The following is a 24,685-nucleotide window of genomic DNA, read 5'->3' on the forward strand; positions in this document are numbered from 1 at the left end:
CTGATGGATGATCCATGTGGGATGATCCATGTGGGATGTAGATCTGCTCAGGTTCTTAAGTGAATGGTGGGAGAAGGATTCTCAGAGTTCTTCCGTGTGAGGTGATCCATTTGAGAGGGTCTCACTGGATTCTCATGTGGTGAAGTCTGTTGATGAAGAGGTGAAGGGAGACTGTTGAAGAAAGCTGATAGGTCCAGGAGGAGGAGGAGGGCTGCCATTTTGAAGTAGTCCAGGAGGGCCCGGATGTCGTTGGTGGCTTTGATGAAGGCTGTCTTGGTGCTGTGATTGGTTCAGCATCCAGATTCAAAGTAGTCCAGGAGACTGTTGTGCTCTAGTTGTTTGGCGAGTTGCTGGTTGAATGTCTGAGACCATCTGGTGGGAATGGGCCGTTAGATCTTCAGTTCCGCTGGGTCAGCAGATGATTTCTTTATGAAGGGCTGCAATTCAGCATGTTTCAAGTCTTCAGGGAAGGATGCAGAGGTAATGAAGGTGTTCAAGACTTTGAGCTCATCGTCAATAGTCCTGCTCCTGAGGTTGAAGGTGGGGTGGTGACAGTGGTCTGTGTGTGAACCTGAGTACACAAAGTTCATAATGGTGATTGTGGCTTAACTTGTGAGGGTCCCAATTGGTGATCAGGTGTTGAGGGTGCAGTTTACGAATGTGAGCAGGCTGATGCGGTCGGCGATATGGGGTTACGGTTTTGAAGTGTTCATAGTTGACAGATCTGGTCATGGAAGAAGTTAGTCAGGGTGTCACATTTCTAGGGAGGGGATGGTGTGGTTCTTAGTGGCTGCGGGGTTGGAGATCTCATTCATGATGATGAACAGCTCCTTGCTGCGGTTTGTGCTGGCTTCTATGCGGTCTGCTTAAGCGTACGTTTTTTCTTTCAGGGTGGGGTGGAAATGATTTAGAGATGTCTTGAAGCTGCTATGGTTGCCTGTCTCTTTGCTAGTGTGCCACTTCCTTTCAACTTGCCTGCAGTTGCATTAGGTGGATTTCAACTCAGCAATGAACCAGCTGGCTCTTCTGAAAAGTCATGTGGATCTGGCTGGCTTGGCAGTGGTAATTAGGTCAACTCATTCTATGATCCACTGGGAGTAGTTCTTAGCAGCCGTTTCTGGGTCTGGGAGGTGAGCGTTTAATATTGTCCCACTGTTTTCCGGATATATTTTTGCAGTTTCTGCGCATGGAGTTGGGGGCATGGTGCCAGTGTTGGTAAGTCTTGAGATGGTGAAGTGGATGCGGTAGTGGTTGGCCCAGGTGAGCTGTTAGACCAGGTTGAGCTTGACTAGGTCTTTTAGATGTGAAAATGGGGTCTAGCGTTGTAGGTAGGGTAAGTGACAAGTTGTTTGAGGCTAATTCGGGAGTGGATGAGGGTGTGGACGGGGGGGGGGGAAAGAAAGCACAATGAGGGAACACAATGTAGCAGATTTTTAACAATCATAGTCTAACAATACGGAGTGGAGCGACCACATCATAATGAAGTCGACAACAGTATCATCGTCGGGTCAGTAGGGAGAACACAGCACACTAGGAGGAGATCTAATAAATCAGGCAAGAAAGAAAACAGCACACTTGAGAGATAGTAGTATAGCAAACAGGCAGAGGAGAGAGTGAGGCACCCAAACAAGTCATGCCAGGTATAGGCATATGACTTCTTGGCTGTCAATAGTGGCCTTCCACCAGTAGAACCAGAATGCGAGCCTTGCCAAAGTGCAAAAGGCTACTTGGGCTCCATGCCCAGTGCTCAACTGAGAGGCTGCATACACCTGGTGATATTGCTATATGGCAATTAATGAGGGATTCTTTAAGTGCATTATTCACCCATGAGGGTTTCAAGGCGCGGGGGCAGCTCCAGTCAGTCAAAGAGCCAGGTCTTGAGGTTCTTCCTGAAGATGTGCAGGGTGGGGCATGTCTGATGTCAATCAGGAGCTAGTTCCAGGTCTTGGCTGTGATATAGAAGGCTCTCCTACCCATTCTTGCTCTGCAGATGCACATGTGGTTCGGCGAGGGCAAGGACGGCGGTTCCTCTTGGGTACATGGAAGGAGATTCTGTCGTTGAGATATTGGGGTCCGGTGTTGGAGACATTCGTGGCCATGGGTGACTATCTTGAAAGTTAGTCTCTTCTCAACGCGGAGCCAGTGGAGCTCAAGCAGGTGTTATGTGATGTGTCCATGTTGAGGGACGGCGAGGACAAGTCTGGTTTCCGGTGTTCTGTGTGGTCAGAGACTTGTTGATAGTGGTGTGGAGGGCGTTTCTTTAGGACAGTCTGATGGTTATGAGAGCTTGGGTGACAGGGGGTGGGGTCAGGGGAAAGAGTCCATTTGAAGGTCTTTCGTAGGATGCAGAGGCTGTTGAAACAGGTGGAGGCGACAGCGTGGACTTGTTGGGTCTTGGAGAAGGAGGAGTAGAGTACGATGCAGAGATTCCGGACGTGGTCAGTGGGGGATTGGGAGCAGCCGAAGGCAGTCAGCCACTAGATGTTGTACCAAGCCAAGGGGGGTGGGAAGAGTCAGAGGACCTATGTCTTCTCTGAGTTGAGCTTCAGGCAGCTGCTGCTCATCCGGGATGCAACGTCCTTCATGCCTTCCTTCCTGAAAGTGGAGTCTGCTGGTGAAGGGAGAGGATGAGCTGGGCGTCAGTGGCGTAGGATACTATGCGGAGTCCGTGCTGTCCAATGATGGCAGCAAGGGGGGCCATGTAGATGTTGAAGAGCGAGTGGCTTAGTGACGATCCTTGGGGTACTCTGCAGTTGATTTCTGTGGATTCGGAGAGGAAGGGTTGTAGTCTGATTGTTTGGGTTCTGCCAGTGAGGAAGGAGCGGAGCTGGTTGAGGGCCATTCCCTGTATGCCGTTGTTGTGGAGTCTGGCGGTGAGTGTGTGGTGGGAAACAGTGTCGAAGGCTGCTGAGAGGTCGAGTAGGATCAAGGCTTCAGTGGGTCCTTGGTCGAGGAGAGTGCGGATGTCGTCTGTGGATGCGAGGAGAGCGGTCTTGATGCTGTTGCTGTGGAATCCGGATTGAGGGGGGGGGGCGGAAGAATTGAGTTCTCTGCAATTAATTTTGTTAGTTGGACATTACCGGTCTTCTCAGTGACCTTAGCCGTAAAAGGGAGGAGTGAGAGGTGTCTTAGTTCTTGAGGTCCGTGGGGTCTGCTGAGTGTTTCTTTAATAGGGGTCTGACTTCTGAGCTTTTCCAGTCCTCAGGGAAGATGCTGGTTTTGAAGGTGGCTTGGATGGTGCATCGTAGTTCGGGAGCGATGGTGACTGTGGAAGATGCTGGGGGTCCGGGGTGGCTCCGGAGTGAATGCTTTTCAGGTTTGATGCAGTGTCTTTGGTGGTGACAGGGGTCCAGAAGGAGATGGTGGGCTGGCTGGCGCTGCTGGAGGAGGGGGTTGTTTCGGAGTCAGGCATCCGGTCGTTGAAGTTTTCGTAGAGTCCCTTGATTTTCAGATGAAAGTAGGAGCCAAGCATGTTGCAGAGGTCCTGGGAGGTGCTGATGTCCGTGGTTTCGCTGATGAATTCCTGGAGGACGCTGAAGAGTTCCTTGGGAGTTGCTGTAGTTGGCGAGGATCTCGTTCTGGATGAAGGTCCTCTTGGCGGATGTGATGTGTTGATGGTATTCCGTCATGGCGTTCTTGAAGGTGGTAGTCTTCCGCAGATTTGCTGTTTCTCCAGTTCTTCTCGAGACGTCTGCAGGCGAGTCTGGCATCTTGGAGGTTGATGGTGATCCATGTGGCCTTACTGGGGCGCGGTCTATCGGGAATACATAGGGGTGGAAGCTCGTCTGCACAGTTGGTGGTCAATTTGAGGAGTTATTTTGCTCAGAGGTTGGGTTGGTCCTGGTGGTGGGGGCATCGCGGTTGAGGCTGCAGTTGAGCTGCTCCTCTGTGACCATGCTCCAGTTTCTTGGGTTTATTGATAAGGAAGTGTACACAGTGGTGGTCCATCCATGGCGGTTGTGTGGTGTGGCCGAAACAGATGTTCCCACCTGTCAAGATGGGGGTTGAGGCTGTGTCATGCCTTGTGGGTAGGTGTGGTGACAAGCTGTTTCAGTTCGATGTTGGCGAGGTTTTCCAGGAGAATAGTGGATTGGGAGGGGTGAGGGGGCGCTTGTGTTGTCGAAGTGGAAGATCAGGTCTGTGATGAGTATGTAGTCCGTGGAGGAGATGCCGTGGGGTGCAATGAGGTCAGTGATGGTGGCGAATGAAGTCTGGAGTCCAGGAGGGTGCCAGGAGACGTGGTTCTAGTGCTGGTCTGGATGGCACTTTACTCATGCATGCCCAAGCAGGGGGAGGGGACAAAAACATCCCAGAAGGAGAGTGCTATTAGTGATGGGTGAATAGAGGCAGAATGCTAGGTTTCTGCCGCCAGACAGCCTCCCTTCAATAGAGGCATGAAAGAGGGTTCATCACACCACTATGAAAGTGCCACCGTAAGCAACTAAAAAGGACACCGCATTGGGAGGCAGTCGCAGGTAGATCGCCGCAAGCGTCATATATGTGGCAACCATTCAAAACAGCCATCAGCGCGAACCCGGATAGAAGTTTTGCAGTCTTGGTGCCGGAAATGCCAGCCGACAGAGGGTTAACAAGGTGCTCAAATCAGTGTCTCGCCTCAATCTCGGTCTCAAGGTCTATCCTCATGCAGCGCCAGGGGGGAAAATCAAAGGGTGCAGCAGCCATTGTGCAGCTGCTTCGTTCACTGGTGTGAAGGCGGCAGCCATATTGTATTCGGTCCTTCCCTGTCAATGATTGGGTTAGCAGGAAATTATATTGCCGTGTCTACAACAATTATGCAGCTTAAAAAGCTATAGATGCCCTGACCTAAAGGGAAATCATACGGTATACTGGCAGGACGCAAATCTGGGGAAAAGTCGGTCACACAATAACAAATAACATCAAATGTAAATGTAATAGCACAAGACCCTTCTAGGAAACCCATTTGACTGCAGGCTACCAGGCATTTAAAACTTACTCCATCAACAATTCTGTTGTTGCTTCCACATGAATAAAAGATCACCTGTCTCTCGCCTAGTTGTCCTTGGATCCTAAAACTAATAATCAAACTTAAGCAGATGTGACACAGAAAAGTAAAAAATGGTGAGAATGCCAACAATGTGTGATAGTGATTGAATAGTGAACATTATTTGGCATACATGGAATTCAGAGAAATCGAATGAGGAGGGGGGAGCGGGGGGGTTGGGGGTTATGGAGAAGTAACCTAGGCCTTAAGGCAAACAATAGAAGTAGGTCACCATGCACTGGGTGGATAGCAATAGACTTTATTTGGTACAATGGGCTACATAGTACTCATGGTCCACAGTGCCATTCCAACAGCTGCCCTCTGCATGCCACGCTCGGACCTCACACTATAAGAAACAAAGCAGCAACACAATGTAAAACAGGCGAGAGACTAATCATCAACTCAATGTATAATGGACAAGAGAAAATGTGCCGTAAGAAGTTGAACAACCATGTTTAAGAAATCAAGGTGGATGATTTTTAAAGATACATCATCTGTCATGTGGATTCTGCCCATCACGCTCAACTCTAAAAAAGGTACAACCGTTAATATATAACGGGTGGGGGGCGGGGGATCAAAGGAGAGCAAAATCTGTCACATGTTAAAGAAATGCGGAGAGAAATACCAAAACACAAAATTTGCCAGACTCGCTGTGGACACAAAGCAGCAAGAAATGTGGTTATGTAAATTTTGAAAATACTTCACCTGCTTAGCGTGGCTTCTGCCTGCCACACTCAAACTTCACAAAGCAGAACACTAAGTGTTTACCTAGAGGAGGGTAAACCTGATGTCCAAAGGTAAATATAATAGACATTTCAACCGCATGTTTTAGTAAACATTAACGCTTAAATACATGTTTAAAGCTCAAAGCCGCATCCTTCAATGTGAAACCTGGGTACTGGACTGAGACCAACTCTAAGGCTGCTAGAAAGGATGGCCTCCAAAACATCAAGTGGCAAATGGGGCTATGGAAAAAGATCTGAAGTCTTTGTGGGCCCAACATCAAGGGGACATCTCATACTAAATTGATATTTTGGAAGACACTGCAAGAGCCTTCTTCTCATCCCTCTAAAGACCTGACAGTGAGGAATGTGTTGCTTATGGGTTAGGGGTGCCCGTCTGTGAGAGGTGGAGAAAAGTGGCCTCTGGCCGAGTTCGAGCCCCACATCAACCTAAAAAAGTGAAGGGCCAATAAATCAATCAGAGCTGGTAAAGCGCAACTACTCACTGGAAGGGTATCAATGCGATTTTGGGTGGGGGCATAATTTGAAGAGCCAGGTCATGAACTAGTTCATGAACCATGGAGAGTGTTTGCGTCTGTTGGAGGTTGAGGGAGGATGTTCCATGCCCTGGCAGCGAGGAAGAAGGAAATGTCTTCTGTTCTTCTTCATGCGTGACACTATCAAGGGGAAGCTGAGCAATCTTTGGGGTACGTGGAACAAGAGTCGGTGGTTCAGGTAGGTAGGCCTGGAGTTGGAGGCTTATGTGGGTGAGAAGCATGAAGGAGATTCTCTTCTCAATGGGGAGACAATGTAGTGTCCGCAGGTGTTGGGTGACGTGGCAGTCTCGAGGTAGGTGTTGGACTAGTCTGGTGGAGGTGTTGTGGACGTTCAAGTTTGTGGGTGAGGTTTTTGTTGATCAAGTCGTAGAGTGTGTTGCTGTAGTCGTGTCTGCTGTTGGTGAGGGCATGGGTGACTGTTTCCTGTGCTAGAGAGGAATCCAGTTGAAAGACTTTAATTGAGTTTGGGGGGTCCCAAGAGCAGGAGGCCACCATGTGTCATTCCAGGTGTATGGGTCCATGATGAGTACTTCAGTTTTGTCCATTGAGTTGTAGGCAGCGGTTCATCAACCTGGCGACAGCTGCCATTCATTCTTGGAAGTTGTTTGGAGATATAGGGTTCGTTGGATAGTGAGAGGATGAGTTAGGTGTTGTCTGCATAGGATACAATGTTGAGTTTGTGGGATCTGAAAATGGGTGCAAGCAGGCCATGCAGACGTTAAACAGGGCAGGGTTGATGGAGGATCCTTGGGGGAACTCCGCAGGCAGTCAGTGTGAGATCCAAGAGGAATAGTGGGAGTGTGAACTGCTTCGTTCTGCAGGATAGGAATAAGCAGATCCAGTCAAGGACCTTGTTCCGAATTCCTGCGTCTTGTAGTCTGTGGGCCAGGGTGCGGTGAGATACAGTGTCAAAGGCTGCGGAGAGGTCCAGGAGGATGAGGGCCACAGTCTCTCCTCTGTCGAGGAGGGAGCGGATGTCATCTGTCACGGCAAGAAGGGTGGTTTCAGTGCTGTCGTTTTTCCTGAAACCAAATTGGGAGGAGTTGAAGATGTTTTCTTCTATGAAGGAGGCAAGCAACCTGTTTACACTATTTGATGGCTTTCGCCGGGTAAGGGAGTAAAGAGAACGGTCTGACGTTTTTAAGGTTGGCGGGGCTCTGCTGAGGGTTGTTTCAGGAGAGGGTTGATCTTGGCGTGTTTCCAGTCATTGGGGAAGAAGGCGGTCTTGAAGGATACGTTGATGATTCATTGAAGCTCTGGGCGATGATGTTGGAAGCTCTGTGATAGATGTGGTACGGTCAAGGGTCTGTGGGAGCCCCGGAGTTGGCTGACTTCATAGCCTTCAGGGTGTCATTGATGGAGAGGGCAGTACAGCTGTTGAGTGATGGCTGCGTAGAGTAGGGAGTGGTGATTATAGGTTCCGTGTGTAGATGGTCTTGATCTTGTGGTGGAAAAAGGTGCTGAGTCTGCTGCAGAGGTACAGGTGAGGTGAGGGGGGGGGGGTATTGGTCGTCTCTCTGTTGGGTTGGGCAAACTCTGTTGATGCCGGAGAGTTCCTTGCTGTTGTGTGCGTGGGTGCAGAGTGTGTCCTGGAGTGCTTTCTTCCTTGTGTATCTGATGAGCTTGTGGCGAACAGCAGTGGCTGCTTTGAAGTTGTCAAATTTTGCTGTGGTTTTGGAGTTCATCTCTTTTTGAGGCGTCTGCAAGTTACTCTCAATTCTAGGAGTTAGGCGGAGAACCAGCGAGCTCTCTTGGCTTGTGGGTTGATAGTTTTCTTGAAGGGGTTGGTGATGTTGGCGCAGTCGGTGAGCTAACTGTGCAGGGTTCAGGCAGCGTTGGCTGGGTCGTCATCCGTGTAGGTGGGAGTGGAACTTCTGAGGGAGGCAGTGAGCTGGTCACTGGTGTTCCAACTCCTGCGTTGGAGCTGGTGTGGACGTTTGCGGTTGATGTTGGTTTTGAGTGTGTGGGTTCTGGTAGGATCTGTTGGAGTCCAATGTTAAGGGGGTAGGAGGAGTTGGGGTCTTGGAGGTTGTTGAGGTGGGAGTGGAGTTCTCCAAGCAAGGTGTAATACGTGGAGGTGATGGCTTGCGGGATGATGTTGGTGATTGAGTTGGAAAAAGGTGCGTGGGGTCTATAGATGAGGGCGCCTCGAAGGGTGATAATCTGGTTGGTCTGCATGTTGAAGTGAAGGTGTTCCATCAGGTCTGTGGGCCTGTCTGTGTGGGTGCTCTGTCGTATGTTGGATTTGTGAGCGATGGTGATGCCTCCTCTGGGGAGGTCCTTCTGAGTGATGTTGCAGCCTTTGGGGATGGCGATTGCAACACCAGTTCCAGGAGTCGTTTATCAAGGTTTCTGTGAGGATGGCGACATCGTAGGAGGTGCGGTCGAGGAGGTCCCAGATTTCCTCCATGTGTATGTGGAGGGAACGGACACTGAGGAGGATACATTGCAGGATTTGGGGTGCAGTGAAATTGTGGCAGTGAGTTGAGGTGGGTCCTGGGTCTAGGCGAAGGCGTGGCGACAGTGGCAGCAGATAAAAGGTCCGGGGGTGTGAATAGATTAAGAACCCTTGCAGTTGTCCTGGCCTGTGTTGAGTGCCTATAGGGCAGAGTAGATGCTGCACTGGCGGCCGGAGGTCCAGGGTCCCTGGTGATGGCCGCGGTTGGAACGCGCATATATGCCACAAATTATTATTATTAAATAGAGGGTAGCAGGGAGAGGGCGGGACCATGCTGGAGGAGGGCGGGACCATGCTGGAGGAGCCGCAGCGGAGAAAAACATGGGGAAGAGGCGAGAAATATGAAAGGAACAGAAAAACAAAAACCAAAAAAAACAAAACGGTAAAGGCAAGGAAATGGGAAGCAAAAAATGAAAACTTAAAGGGCAGAATTAGGAAAGAATAAGGCACAGAAGGGGAGACTAGCGGGAGGCACAGAAGCCTCAAACACATTTCTTGCAGCGTTGGGGGTAGGCAGTTAACGGTGGAGCTGCCTGAGGGGAATAGCAGTATTCTGACCAGAAGGTCAGAGGTCTAGGCGGATTAATTCAGCAGTCAGAGCCTAGGAGGATCAAGAGTGGCAATAACACATGGAGCAAGGTCAGGTTCTCTTCCACAAATGGGGATAACCTTCGCTCTGTTTGCCACCGTCAAGTACAAGCAACGTCAGCACTTCTGCAGAATGGTGTTTCAAAGGCATCTGTCACTCAGACATGCGTTCCGCCTTAGGTGGATTGTGGGACTCCTGTATGCCTTCTTGTGGATACCACTCCTGTCTCACGTTCTCAAGAATATTAGGACCAACTGGTTCAAATTTTCCAAGAGAACCCAAATTGAACACAGAAGGTAATGCTGGAGTATCTGTCCTCTGATGAGGCTACGTCAACGGGAGGACCTGCTATTGCAGTAGCAGAGCTGGGTTCTCAGGCCAGGCATTCGCAAAATCCATGTCCATGCATAGAGAATGAGCGGCGACAGCTGAACATGTTTGATCTTACTCCAGAGGTGATGGACATTCTCTTGGCTGCGAGGCATCCCTCAACAATAACTAAACTATATATGTAAGTTGCTGTGAACAAAGTGTTGACTGGTGCAGTACTTGGAACCCAAAAGTGTGGATCCTCGATACAGATTTGCCCCAAAGACCTCCAGGTGGGTGATCAGCTCTTTGTGGAGTTCACTGTAGTGAACAAGCATCAGCATAGCCAATAGGTCTCGCTTTTGGGACTTTACATGTTTTTTGCCATGAAGCACATTATCCTGGAAGCTGTGCCACCGGGGATTGAAGAGCTATACAATTATTACACACTGGATCATGCAGCCTGATTCAGGAATACATGCTTGCCTCAGGAAACAATAATGGACATATTCCAACGCTTTATAACGCACAGACAGAAAGACAAGTGCATTGATGCAATTCAACCGCTCAAAATATTCGGTGTGCAACTGAAATACTAGAGCAGTGAACAGCCTATGAAAAAAAAAATGAAAAACATTCCAATGGCGGAAAAGTCATAGCCCTCCTCCCCCAGGTCTCTATTCACCAGGCGCCCTTCTCCAGAGTTTTCCACAATGCATGCACCATCTGTTTACCAGCAGGGCATGGTCCCGAACTGTGTCCCAACCCCCTGGGTACAGGAGCACTAAACATGGCAACAGCATCCAAATATCCCATTTGTCAGGCACGGAACAAATAATAAATAAACAAACAAGGGTGGCAATGGCTGGGAGTCCTAAACAATCTAAAGGAAAAGTGGAGAATTTAGAGCAATGACAAAGGTGGCTTAAAATGACGGACAATCTACAAACATTGCAAGTACCAAGAAATTAGTGAAGCAATTAATCATATCAGAACACCACATAACTACAAGGGGGAGGTCTATGTGATCAGTCCCACAGTAGTAGGACCAGTATCTGCAGTTTTACTGCAGCCAGTACACACCAGACTGTTGCAGGTGAGTGTTGCCTATAAAATCTGATTTCCTGGCCTACTTTTTCCAATGTCATCACAAGTAGCAAAGCCAACTACCTCTTTGGCAGTATCCACATTCCCGCTGAGTGCAAGTAATGTGAGATTAAACTAAAAAGTGTGCAGGCCAATAAGGCTTGGCCCAGATGCCTAGCTCTGGTGCCGCATGGGAGCCCCTTGAGAAAAAAAAGAATCCAAGCTTTCATGTGGCTCCTGGTTGTCGCCCACACTAAACTAAAGCACCACAAATTAAACACATTATTAACATTAACCTTTGATGTAAACTATGAGAGGGCACACGATGCTCATCCAGTGGCTGAATGAGCAATGTAAAATCAGAAAACCTATAATTTCTTCCAAGCTTCTCCGCTTAACCAATTAGTTAAGAATGCCAGTGTCTGAAACGTGAAGCTTGAAAATTTAGTTTGGTGTGTGTGCAAATCCTGCATTGCCAATCCCTGGCGAGTTGCCCTCCTACTGCTGAAACAATGACAATGGCGGTACCAATGGGTGGGGCGGACTGGCCTCAATGGTCCTGTGACCGCAGTGACAGTCAATGTTGCTCTAGGGAGTGCTGCTTCGTGAGATTACCCACAAGGCTGGAGATGAACTTCAGTATGGAATGTAGTGGACAGGCCTTCAAGCTTAACCCACACTTCCACTGCTAGGGTCCACCTGCTAGTGCTAGGAGAGCAGGGCTTCAAAGGTCCAGTGAAGCAATCTAAATTCTAGTATGGAAATGTGCTCCCTCCAGAGAATGGTCTGGTCATTAAGGCTTAACCATGGTTCCTCAGTTCCAAATTGAACAGCTCTGGCCGTAGTGCCACATCCTCTCTCTCTCTTACTGAACACCATAATGCCCCGCTGAGAGAAACATGCAGTTCTTTCAGCTACAACCCAATTGGGCCCCGCTATAAACACCTGGTTGCGACTCAATTCAAATTATGCACTAGAAAAAAGTAATATGCAGCCTGAAAAAAAGTAACATCCTAGAAAAAGCAAACACTCGTAGTGAAAGCAAGATTTTGTAAAGCGTGTCAAATATAAGCAGGAACAACATGGTAAACTTAACTTTTACATTTTTCAGAAATCAATAAGTATTTTTGCCTGATAAGTTAAGTACATGACAGCAGTATGGTTTATAAAGACCACATTCCTGAAAACAGAGCAACGGTATACATTTTATAAGCTAAAGTAAGCAAAAAAGTAGACATCATATTAAAAGTTTAACACTCCACGCATCACAGAGTATTGAGTACCTACATGAATAGTGCACTTACCCACCCGGGGAAAACAATACTTTTCAAACAAAAAGAGCAGAAAACAACAGTAGCGCGTAACTGGCAAACTCTGTAAAGTGGCCCTAATGTGTTGGGGTGTGAATAAAACCCAATCAGGCCACTTTGCGATCACTCTGGCTCGTTTCATTTAATTATTTATATTTCGAACCTTTTTTCCCCTCTCCATCTCGAGGCTGAACTTTGGAATTCAAAAACGTTATAAAGACATTTCCAGCAAAAATGTTGCTTTGTTTATCCATTTCACAGGGGGGAAAAATGAAGGAATGGAAAAAATAGAGGGTAAGAGTCGGTGTTCTCACTAAGTGAGGAGGGAGACAAAGAGGGAATAAGGGGGGGGGGGTTGCAGCGGCAGCGCATAAGTGGAGAATGTGCTTGTCTGATTTGGGTAAGAAGGAAAAGACAGTCAAGTCCTTGTCCTGCTCTGCCCACCCGTCCTCGAACGGCCAGGGAGGGCTGAGTCTTATCTACAGGCCTTAGTTATTACTGACTTTCTAGGGCGCATTTTTAAAATAAAAATGAGGGGGTGAAAGAGTGATATATCCATTTGAAGGAGGATTAGCATTGGCGCGTTGTGGGCGTGATGGCTGGCTGTACTAAGGAGCACTAGGGGAGACATCAGTTTGACCTGTTCGCACCAGGCCGCGTTATGGCCAGAGCTACGTAAGATTTGTGAATAAAAAGACCCCGCAGCTGAGCATAGCAGGGATTAAACAGCACACCTGGGTACTGCTATCATTTGGTTCACCCACATGATCCTTTCAAAACTACAAAGGCGACATGCAGGCCTCGACGAGCCCCTCTCTCCTGCGCACTTAGACCTCACATGCCTTCCCCACAGCGGCAACCACGGAGAGCCCTGCGGCGGCCACGGAGAGCCCCGTGGGGGCCACGGAGGCCCTCGGAGACGCCTTCCATGAGGCTGCCATGTGTGCTCTCCGGGCCGAGGGGAGTGCCATCACACACTCTGACACCTTCGGGTAAAGTCCGCGCTTTATAAGAATGCATGAAATAAATAATCTCAGAGGGGCTTGACCGCTTCTGGGTTGCCTGCCTAGCCCCAGGGGCCTTCAGCTACGCGGCCCACTGACAAGAAAGTGGTGAGCACAGTTAGATGCGTTTATAACAAAGCCTCTTAATGACCGATAAATTACACAACGCGCAGTACCTGAAGCAGCCTCTCCTGTCCTCTAGCTGGGCTTCTCAAGGGATGAAAGTCCGGTCCTCGTCCAGCAACGCGCCGCGGTCACAAGCTGGTTAACTGCCACTATCACTGCCCCGGGAGTTTCAAATGGAATAACAAGGACTTACTGCGCATGCGTGAAATGACACGCATGCGCACTAAAAAAGACTGCAGCTGGGGAGCACAACTGGCAATGGTGGTAACGCTGCCGCGGGAGCTTCAAACGGAATGAAAAATTACTTCGTGCGCAAGCGTGAAATGACACGCATGCGCACTAAAAAAGGCAGAACGGGGGGAGATCGAAAATACCTGTACTTACAAAAAGGGCTTCCTGCGCATGCGCCTACTGATACGCATGCGCACAAACGAGGGGGAAGATCAGCCCGATAGGAAGATTGAAACTACGGTACACCGGTCTTCACCCTTGCTAAAGAGTGAGAGGCTCGGTGGTGATTGGTCCAAACTGAATTATGGATGGGCCAATCCTCTACTCATCTTACGAGGTTGAGCAATTTGCATATAGCGCCTGCTTTAGGCATATTCTAATTGGCCTCGCTTTGCGTATTGAGTCACGCCTACAAATGGTTGCGTGGTTGCCGTTGCGGTCCTCCTTTGTATAGCACCTATTGACGGGCTTAGCTTAGCAAAATTTATTAATTTGTGTCGCCTCTAATTAATTATATCATTGCCGATACGGTCCTATACTGTTTGAGAATGTAATCGGCCTCGGAACCGGAATAGAACGGTTGCTAATACAAAGAGAACTACCTCCTAAAAATTGGGTCCCGCTGCGGGGAATTGCTCCCAAGTATAGGGGGCATACGATGTTATGCCCTTACACCGAAGTGCAACAATATTACTGTTGTTGGGGCAAATTATTGGAGAAACGGATGAATGCGATGTATTAGTTTTGACTATATGTTTTAACTTGAGGCTATGTTTTAGTTTTTTCTGTATACATCCCAAGGGAATCAATTCACTTTTGTGTAGAAAAACATCAACATATTTGCCTAATGGTTCAAACTGGGAATCGCACCCTGATACAGTTGGTCTGAATGGAGGATCGTAAATGTTTTTGCGTGCTTTTGGAAGCATACATAAACGAGGTCTTCGTGGATGTTGCACTGTGAGGAAACTTCAAGTAGTTGGTGTTATCCATTCAATTCCTTCTGCTTTTTCCACTAGTTGATTAAGTCCACATGATCTCAACTGTCGTGTCATTTTCTAACCGTAAATATGTGGAAGAATCCATGACACGTTCCTCAACTTTCTTCAAGTCAGACCCTCCAGTTTATCGCGATTTCGCGATTCACGAAAAAAGCGCGAAATCGGCAGATTACCGCGATGGCCGCGATAAAAACCATATTGGCCGCGATATTAACAAGTGAGACAGCAAAACAAAGAATGCCTGGCTGTGCGCGCCGCCCCCCCCACTCGTGTGTGTCAGCAGCTTCCCGGGACACACACAGAGAGTCAGACTAAGCCTCATTAACAAGTGAAAGGTCTTTAAATGACCTGTGAAGTACTCGGGTGCGGCTGGCAGTTCAAAACTGCCAGCCGCACCCGAGTACTTCACAGGTCATTTAAAGACCTTTCACTTGTTAATGAGGCTTAGTTTTTCACGCCCCTGCCTGTTATCCTCGGCTCTGGCAGGTGTCAGGGGATTGCAGTGGTGCAAGCTTTCAGCAGACAGTCGGCTTCCTGCACGGAGGATCACAGACCGGAGGGAGAGAGAAAGAGGGGTTGGAGGTACGTGTGAGGAGAAGAAAGGGGTGAAAGAAAGGAGGAGTGGCTGGGGGCACATGTGTGAGGAAAGGGGTGAAAGCAAGGGAGAGTGGGGCGTTTAGAAGGAAAGGGAAGGGGTAAAAGAAAATGGGAGGATAAAGGTGAAAGGTGGAGCGCAAAGGTAAAGAGGGGGGCAAGAATGAAAACTGAGGGTATGGGGCAGGTGAGACGAGAAAGAAGGGGTGAAAGAGAGGGGGAGTGAGTAAAAGAGGTCAGAGAGATGGAGAAAGAAGGAAAGGGTAGGGGTGAGAGAAACTGGGAGGATGAAGGTGAAAGGTGGAGCGCTAGGTAAAGAGGGTGAGCCAGAATGAAAACTGAGGGTATGGGGCAGGTGAGAAGAGAAAGAAGGGGTCCAAGGGGGAGTGAGTAAAAGAGGTCACAGAGATGGAGAAAGAAGGAAAGGGTAGGGGTGAGAGAAACTGGGAGGATGAAGGTGAAAGGTGGAGCGCAAAGGTAAAGAGGGGGGCAAGAATGAAAACTGAGGGTATGGGGCAGGTGAGACGAGAAAGAAGGGGTGAAAGAGAGGGGGAGTGAGTAAAAGAGGTCAGAGAGATGGAGAAAGAAGGAAAGGGTAGGGGTGAGAGAAACTGGGAGGATGAGGGTGAAAGGTGGAGCGCTAGGTAAAGAGGGTGAGCCAGAATGAAAACTGAGGGTATGGGGCAGGTGAGAAGAGAAAGAAGGGGTCCAAGGGGGAGTGAGTAAAAGAGGTCACAGAGATGGAGAAAGAAGGAAAGGGTAGGGGTGAGAGAAACTGGGAGGATGAAGGTGAAAGGTGGAGCGCAAAGGTAAAGAGGAGGAGCAAGAATGAAAACTGAGGGTATGGGGCAGGTGAGACGAGAAAGAAGGGGTGAAAGAGAGGGGGGGGTGATCAAAGAAGTCATAGAGGTGGGAAAGAAGGAAAGGGTAGTATGGGGTGAGAGAAACTGGGCGAATGAAACTGAAAGGTGGAGAAAAGTAGAGAGGAGTGAGCAGGAGAGAAAGAGGGAGGGTGAATGCGCGAGAAAGAGGGCGAGAGAGGAAGGGGAAGAAAGACAGTGTCTGGAAGAAAGAAAGTATGAGAGTTAGAGAGAGAAGAGAGGGCGAGGAAGGGAGAGAGGGAGACAAGAGAGAACTAGAGAGGCAGGGTGCTAGAGAGATCCGAAGATGGAAAGAGAGAGGGACAGGGGATAAGAGACTGGGCTGATGAGAGAGATATCGATAAGGAGAGAAAGATGTGTGTGTGTGAGAGAGGATGAGTGAATGAGGCACAGAAAGGAAGGGGCATGAGAAACAGAAAGCTGAATGGGACAGTGGAAAGAGTGTAACAGGAAGGAAGATAGAGGAGCTAAAAGCGTCAAAACACAACTAAGAGAGGGAGAAATGGGAGGCAGAAAGAGTGTAAGGAAGGACGGGTGACAAATGGGGTCACTGGAGGCCGCTTTATCAAGGTCCAGGGCCAAATAAAATGCCGCAAAATTGCCGCTAAATTTCCATTTTTGTGCCGCTAAATTTCCATTTTTGTGCCGCTAAATTTGCTAATCCATGCCGCTATATCCTGGGGGGTCTGTCAAGTGAAAGCTTTTGTCCGCCGCCTTTATCCGCTGGTTGCAAAATTAACTGCTGGTTTTTGGACACATTTCTCAAAAGTCTCAATTCAGTTTTGGAAAGATTAGACCTGCGTGTTGATTGGAGGTTAAGTGCACTAAGATCTTTTTTTATTAATATTTCAAAGGTGTCCAGCATCTTATGTGAGATTGTGCAGTGGCCCAGCTAAATTTCAATAAAGCGCAGGAGGCAGAAAAGCTTCCTCAATGCTTAAAGTATTGTCTAGTTCTAGGTGGTTTTAGAATATGAATCCTAGGATTTGTGCTTCGTGTCTCGAGGAGAACCCCTAACTCGTTCCTGTAGAGAGGAGACAAAAGGGAAAGAGTTGAGTGTTTGTGTGACTGAACTTTCACTTTCTGTGACTGTGAATGAGAGGCTTGGACTCTGGGGGCTGAAGTGGGTCTACTTCACCACAATAAATCCCTCATAATGACGAGGGCATTCCCAGGACTACTGAATCAATGTAATAAAGGGTCTGTTAGGTACTCACAGGGTTTTCCTCTTTTTTTATTTTTATTGTTTTCCCTTTAGTTCTGTCAAAATACCCCACATATTATTTCTAATCTTAATAACATAATTGTGCACCTCTCTGGGAAGAAACAGCAGAGCTGAGGCTGGTGTTGGTTCTGCCCCCCCCATCTCCCTCTGCAGTAGAGCTGAGGCTGGTGTAGGGTCTTCCCCCCCCCCTCTGCAGCAGAGCTGAGGCTGGTGTAGGGTCTTCCCCCCCCCCCCCTCTGCAGCAGAGCTGAGGCTGGTGTAGGGGCGCCCACCCCCCCTCGACAGCAGAGCTGAGGCTGGTGTAGGGGTGCCCACCCCCCCTCGACAGCAGAGCTGAGGCTGGTGTAGGGTCTGCCCCCCTCTGCAGCAGAGCTGAGGCTGGTGTAAGGGCGCCCATCCCCCCTCTGCAGCAGAGCTGAGGCTGGTGTAGGGGTGCCCACCCCCCCTCGACAGCAGAGCTGAGGCTGGTGTAGGGTCTGCCCCCCTCTGCAGCAGAGCTGAGGCTGGTGTAAGGGCGCCCATCCCACCTCAGCAGCAGAGCTGAGGCTGGTGTAGGGGTGCCCACCCCCCCTCGACAGCAGAGCTGAGGCTGGTGTAGGGTCTGCCCCCCTCTGCAGCAGAGCTGAGGCTGGTGTAAGGGCGCCCATCCCCCCTCTGCAGCAGAGCTGAGGCTGGTGTAGGGGTGCCCACCCCCCCTCGACAGCAGAGCTGAGGCTGGTGTAGGGTCTGCCCCCCTCTGCAGCAGAGCTGAGGCTGGTGTAAGGGCGCCCATCCCCCCTCTGCAGCAGAGCTGAGGCTGGTGTAGGGGTGCCCACCCCCCCTCGACAGCAGAGCTGAGGCTGGTGTAGGGTCTGCCCCCCTCTGCAGCAGAGCTGAGGCTGTTGTAGGTTCTGCCCCCCCATCCCTCTCTGCAGCAGAGCTGAGGCTGGTGTATGGGCGCCCATCCCCCCTCGGCAGCAGAGCTGAGGCTGGTGTAAGGGCGCCCATCCCCCTCGGCAGCAGAGCTGAGGCTGGTGTAGGGTCTGCCCCCCTCTGCAGCAGAGCTGAGGCTGGTGTAGGGTCTGCCCCCCCTCTGCAGCAGAGCTGAGGCTGGTGTAAGGGCGCCCATCCCCCCTCGGCAGCAGAGCTGAGGCTGGTGTAGGGGCGCCCATCCCCCCTCTGCAGCAGAGCTGAGGCTGGTGTAGGGTCTGCCCCCCTCGGCAGCAGAGCTGAGGCTGGTGTAAGGGCTGCCCCCTCGGCAGCAGAGCTGAGGCTGGTGTAGGGTCTGCCCCCCTCTGCAGCAGAGCTGAGGCTGGTGTAAGGGCTGCCCCCCTCGGCAGCAGAGCTGAGGCTGGTGTAAGGGCGCCCATCCCCCTCGGCAGCAGAGCTGAGGCTGGTGTAGGGTCTGCCCCTCCCCTCTGCAGCAGAGCTGAGGCTGGTGTAAGGGCTGCCCCCTCGGCAGCAGAGCTGAGGCTGGTGTAGGGTCTGCCCCCCTCTGCAGCAGAGCTGAGGCTGGTGTAGGGTCTGCCCCCCTCTGCAGCAGAGCTGAGGCTGGTGTAAGGGTGCCCACCCCCCCTCGGCAGCAGAGCTGAGGCTGGTGTAGTGTCTGCCCCCCTCTGCAGCAGAGCTGAGGCTGGTGTAGGGTCTGCCCCCCTCTGCAGCAGAGCTGAGGCTGGTGTATGGGCGCCCATCCCCCCTCGGCAGCAGAGCTGAGGCTGGTGTAAGGGCGCCCATCCCACCTCAGCAGCAGAGCTGAGGCTGGTGTAGGGGCACCCATCCCCCCTCGGCAGCAGAGCCGAGGCTGGTGTAGGGTCTGCCCCCCTCTGCAGCAGAGCTGAGGCTAGTGTAAGGGCGCCCATCCCTCCTCGGCAGCAGAGCTGAGGCTGGTGTAGGGTCTGCCCCCTCTGCAGCAGAGCTGAGGCTGGTATAGGGTCTGCCCCCCGCTGCAGCAGAGCTGAGGCTGGTGTAGGGTCTGCCCCCTCTGCAGCAGAGCTGAGGCTGGTGTAGGGTCTGCCCCCTCTGCAGCAGAGCTGAGGCTGGTATAGGGTCTGCCCCCCGCTGCAGCAGAGCTGAGGCTGGTGTAGGGTCCGCCCCCCTCTGCAGCAGAGCTGAGGCTGGTGTAAGGGCGCCCATCCCCCCTCGGCAGAAGAGCTGAGGCTGGTGTAAGGGCGCCCATCCCCCCTCTGCAGCAGAGCTGAGGCTGGTGTAGGGTCTGCCCCCCTCGGCAGCAGAGCTGAGGCTGGTTTAAGGGCTGCCCCCTCGGCAGCAGAGCTGAGGCTGGTGTAGGGTCTGCCCCCCTCTGCAGCAGAGCTGAGGCTGGTGTAGGGTCTGCCCCTCCCCTCTGCAGCAGAGCTGAGGCTGGTGTAGGGTCTGCCCCCCTCTGCAGCAGAGCTGAGGCTGGTGTAGGGTCTTCCCCCCTCTGCAGCAGAGCTGAGGCTGGTGTAAGGGCGCCCATCCCCCCTCTGCAGCAGAGCTGAGGCTGGTGTAGGGTCTGCCCCCCTCGGCAGCAGAGCTGAGGCTGGTGTAGGGTCTGCCCCCCTCTGCAGCAGAGCTGAGGCTGGTGTAAGGGCGCCCATCCCCCCTCTGCAGCGGAGCTGAGGCTGGTGTAAGGGCGCCCATCCCCCCTCGGCAGCAGAGCTGAGGCTGGTGTAGGGTCTGCCCCCCTCTGCAGCAGAGCTGAGGCTGGTGTAGGGTCTGCCCCCCTCTGCAGCAGAGCTGAGGCTGGTGTAGGGTCTGCCCCCCTCTGCAGCAGAGCTGAGGCTGGTGTAGGGTTTGCCCCCCTCTGCAGCGGAGCTGAGGCTGGTGTAGGTTCTGCCCCTCCCCTCGGCAGCAGAGCTGAGGCTGGTGTAGGTTCTGCCCCCCTCTGCAGCAGAGCTGAGGCTGGTGTAGGGGTGCCCACCCCCCCTCTGCAGCAGAGCTGAGGCTGGTGTAGGGTCTGCCCCCCTCTGCAGCAGAGCTGAGGCTGGTGTAGGGTTTGCCCCCCTCTGCAGCGGAGCTGAGGCTGGTGTAGGTTCTGCCCCTCCCCTCGGCAGCAGAGCTGAGGCTGGTGTAGGGTCTGCCCCTCCCCTCGGCAGCAGAGCTGAGGCTGGTGTAGGGTCTGCCCCCCTCTGCAGCAGAGCTGAGGCTGGTGTAGGGTCTGCCCCCCTCTGCAGCGGAGCTGAGGCTGGTGTAGGGTCTGCCCCTCCCCTCGGCAGCAGAGCTGAGGCTGGTGTAGGGTCTGCCCCCCCTTTCATTGTGCAGTTATAAAAAAGGAACACAAGCAGAGATGATTTTAAATAACGAAACGATATTTGGGGATAAGTCACTTAGGAGAGGCTCAGTTTTTAGGATGTTTATTCAATCTTTAAAGGGACCTCTGGTGCTCACAGCGCCCACAACGGGATTTTTTTCCTGGTGATAGAGTGAGGAGCCTGGGGAGGGTGGGCTGACAGCGATTGTGTGAGAGAGCAGGTGGCGATCACCGCCGGGACAAGGTGCGGCGGCGATATATTGAGGTCACGGCGAAGTTCAGAATACAGTTTATGTGCAAAGGAATGGGTTTTACATACTGTTTATTTGCAGAGGGACAGGTTTTACATACAGTATTTGCAGGGGGATGGGTTTTACATACAGTTTATTTGCAGAGGGATGGGTTTACATACAGTTTATTTGCAGAGGGATGGGTTTACATACAGTTTATTTGCAGAGGGACAGGTTTTACATACAGTTTATTTGCAGAGGGATGGGTTTTAAATACAGTTTATTTGCAGAGGGATGGGTTTACATATCAATCAATCAACACATTTGTAAAGTGCGCTACTCACCCGTAAGGGTTTCAAGGCGCTGAGGGGGGGGAGCGGGAGTTGCTACTGCTCGAACAGCCAGGTCTTGAGTTGTTTCCTGAAGGAGAGATGGTCCAGGGTCAGCCGTAGGTGAGTGGGGAGGGAGTTCCATGTCTTGGCCGCCAGATAGGAGAAGGATCTTCCTCCGGCGGTGGATCTGCGGATTCGTGGGACGGAAGCGAGGGCGAGTCTAGCGGAACAGAGCTGGCAGGTGGGTGTGTAGAATGTGAGGCGGCTGTTGAGGTATCTCGGGCCCATTTCGTGGAGACCCTTGTGTGTGTGGGTGAGGAGTCTGAACGTGATTCTTTTGCTGACAGGGAGCCAGTGCAGGTCTTTCAGATGGGCGGAGATGTGGCTGTGGCGCGGGATGTCCAGGATGAGTCGTGCAGAGGCGTTCTGTATGCGCTGGAGTCTTTTCTGGAGTTTGGCTGTGGTGCCGGCGTAGAGGCTGTTCCCGTAGTCCAGGCGGCTGGTGACGAGGGCCTGGGTGACCGTCTTCCTGGTTTCAGTGGGGATCCATTGGAAGATCTTTCAGAGCATGCGCAGGGTGTTGAAGCAGGAGGACGAGACGGCGTTGACTTGCTTGGTCATCGTGAGGGAGAAGTCCAGGATGAAGCCCAGGTTGCGTGCATGGTCCGTATGCTTGGGTGCGGTGCCCAGGGCGGGGGGCCACCAGGAGTCGTCCCAGGCAGAAGGGGATGGCCCCAGGATGAGGACTTCCGTCTTGTCTGAGTTCAGTTTCAGACGGCTGAGCTTCATCCATTCCGCGACGTCTTTCATTCCTTCCTTGAGGCTGGCCCTGGTGGTGGCGGGGTCGTTGGTAACGGAGAGGATCAGCTGGATGTCGTCGGCGTAGGAGATGATGTTGAGGTTGTGTTGGCATGCGATGGCTGCGAGAGGGCTCATGTAGACGTTGAAGAGGGTGGGGCTGAGTGAGGATTCTTGTGGAACGCCGCAGATGAGTTCGGTGGCCGCGGATCGGAACCGGGGGAGGCGGACTCTCTGGGGTCTTCCGGCGAGGAACGAGAAGATCCACTCCAGGGCCGCTCCTTGGAGTCCGGTGTTGCTGAGGCGCTGTATCAGGGTGCGGTGGCAGACGGTGTCGAAGTGTGCTGAGAGGTCTAAGAGGATGAGGGCAGCAGTTTTCCCGTTGTCGAGCAGGGACCTGATGTAGTTGGTGGCTGCGATGAGGGCGGTCTCGGTGCTGTAGTTTGCTCGGAAGCCAGACTGTGAGGGGTCGAGGTCATACAGTTTATATGCAGAGGGATGGGTTTTACATACAGTTTATTTGCAGCGGGATGGGTTTTAAATACAGTTTATTTGCAGAGGGACGGGTTTTACATACAGTTTATTTGCAGAGGGACGGGTTTTACATACAGTTTATTTGCAGACTGATGGGTTTTACATACCGTTTATTTGCAGAGGGACGTTTTTTACATACAGTTTATTTGCAGAGGGATGGGTTTTAAATACAGTTTATATGCAGAGGGACGGGTTTTAAATACAGTTTATTTGCCGAGGGATGGATTTTACATACAGTTTATTTGCAGAGTGATGGGTTTTACATACGGTTTATTTGCAGAGGGACGTTTTTTACATACAGTTTAATTGCAGAGGGATGGGTTTTAAATACAGTTTATTTGCAGAGGGAAGGGTTTTAAATACAGTTAATTTGCTGAGGGATGGATTTTACATACAGTTTATTTGCAGAGGGATGGGTTTTACATACAGTTTATTTGCAGAGGGACGGGTTTTACATAGAGTTTATTTGCAGAGGGACGGGTTTTACATACAGTATTTGCAGAGGGACGGGATTTACACAGTTTATTTGCATGCAGAGGAACGGGTTTTACATACAGTTTATTTGCAGAGGGATGGGTTTTAAATACAGTTTATGTGCAGAGGGATGGGTTTTAAATACAGTTTATTTGCCCAGGGATGGGTTTTACATACAGTTTATTTGCAGAGGGATGGGTTTTACATACAGTTCCACTGAATGATGCAGTGATGTTGTGAAGTTTACACACAAGACAGCACCAGGAACATGTAAAGTTTACTCACAGCAGAGCTCCCAGTTGCTTCATCTGCTTCCTATTTTTAAACAATAACTTTCAGTTATTAAAAGGAAAAAAAGAACTCCATGATTTTATGCCAGTCTAATGTTTATTGTTAAAAGATGGGCACTGTTCTTTTTGTAAATATTTATCTATATGTTCATTATATAGCAATGATAATCTTATCTAACAAATTATATAGCCGGAGGCGTGACTGGAGAGTGCGCAAGATTGTCTGGTGAGGCCTGAAGGGCTCTGTTCTGGGCTCTACTCATTCAAATACAGGTATGCATGGAGAGGTGTGACCTTGTGCACACTTGTCTATTCCTCCTTGATGCCTCCAGTGTTACTAGTGAGGGCAAAGAATATCATTAATACGCCAAAAGGAGTAGGGGGTGGGAAAATATCTCTATATGTGGTGGCACGTGCATGTGTGTCCTAATACTGCCCTCACTCACACAGGTGTGTGACATGCTTAATCATAGGGCTGCTTCAAAACACCCCCGCGCACCCAATGCCTGGGGTGGAGCAATAGGTGTTAGTTTTCAAGTTCCCCTTCCCGTTGTGCACTTATACATGCTATATTAGGTTAGCAATATGTGGCTAAATAGATGCCATTTGTATTCAAACTCAGTTATCCTTGCAATATGTAAGCTTTTGTTAGCTTGTGTGACCCCATTTTGTATTTCGCAATCACTAGAAGGCTGCTAGGGCTATGTTCGTACTTTTTTCTCCTGTAGCTTGCCTCAGCAAAACACTGTACTTTGTTATTATTTTCTGATCAGATCAAGGCTGTTACTCGACTTGCTAATGAACCGATATTCTTTCTCTGCATTCCAATCTCAATGTGTAGCTCTGCTCCCATGTCAGAAGCTGAGACTCTGCACCGTGGCCTTGGAGTACTGATAGTGTGCCCCTCTGGCAGGTGTTAGCTCATCTCTCTGTACCCCCATTGTTCATGCCCGGCTCAAGCTGGTAATTTTCTGTTAGAGGCATGGTCGAAGTCTCCAGAAGGGTTTATTATGTATTAGGATACCCTGGGGTGTCAGTCCACTCGGAAGACGTCTTAGGGTGAAGGTCTGACTGGGCTCCTCTGCAGAGCATAAACTTAATAAAGTAAGTTTGCATTCTCTACTGTCTGACCGACTCTTCATTTTGGGGAAGGCCTAACAGGTGGTTGTATATAACCCGCTGGGCCCTAGAGAGCCCCGTCCATCAGTTGGCTCCTGAACAGGGACCCGCAAAGTGATCTCCTCACCCATAATCGGGTTGTTGGGTCCGGGCTGGTGTCTGATGAGTCGGGAGGATCGGGCCCCATCTACACAAAACCGAGCTTAGTTCTCGCAGCTGCCCCACCTTTCCGATTGGACGGATCCTCGGCTAGTGGTCACCAGCTGGGGTCCTGAGAAGGCGAACACTTGGAGCTGACCGTATGGGTCTGAAGAGTCGGCAGTGGAGAATAATTTGACTAGACCTAATTGCATCAAGTGAGTGACTTGGTTCTTAGGGAAAATGGCGCCACCCTTGGTCGGCACAAGCCTTTCTGCTGTGTCCAGACTGTCTTGTCTACAGCTTCTGAACTGCCTTGCTTGAAGACACAAGTCGACGGGCTGTGTCTTGGTGCGGTTTAATACCTTCTTTGTTTGTACTTGGTGGGTCTGAGGACCCTTGTAAAGGACACAGAGTGTTTGTGAGCAGTCTGACGGACCAATTGG

General features: G+C 50.8%; 1 long non-coding RNA gene across 1 annotated transcript in view; it reads right to left on the reverse strand.

Moving 5' to 3' along the window:
- The window catches only part of LOC144754104 (uncharacterized), a 60,446-nt gene extending 46,974 nt beyond the window's left edge, over nucleotides 1-13,472 (reverse strand). Inside the window, exon 1 of the long non-coding RNA XR_013594663.1 lies at nucleotides 13,235-13,472. This is a non-coding gene — a long non-coding RNA (uncharacterized LOC144754104). The remainder of the gene's footprint in view (nucleotides 1-13,234) is intronic.
- Nucleotides 13,473-24,685: the final 11,213 nt, after the last annotated feature.

Source organism: Lissotriton helveticus, chromosome 5_1, assembly GCF_964261635.1.
Source record: "Lissotriton helveticus chromosome 5_1, aLisHel1.1, whole genome shotgun sequence".
In the NCBI taxonomy this organism is placed as follows: domain Eukaryota; kingdom Metazoa; phylum Chordata; class Amphibia; order Caudata; family Salamandridae; genus Lissotriton; species Lissotriton helveticus.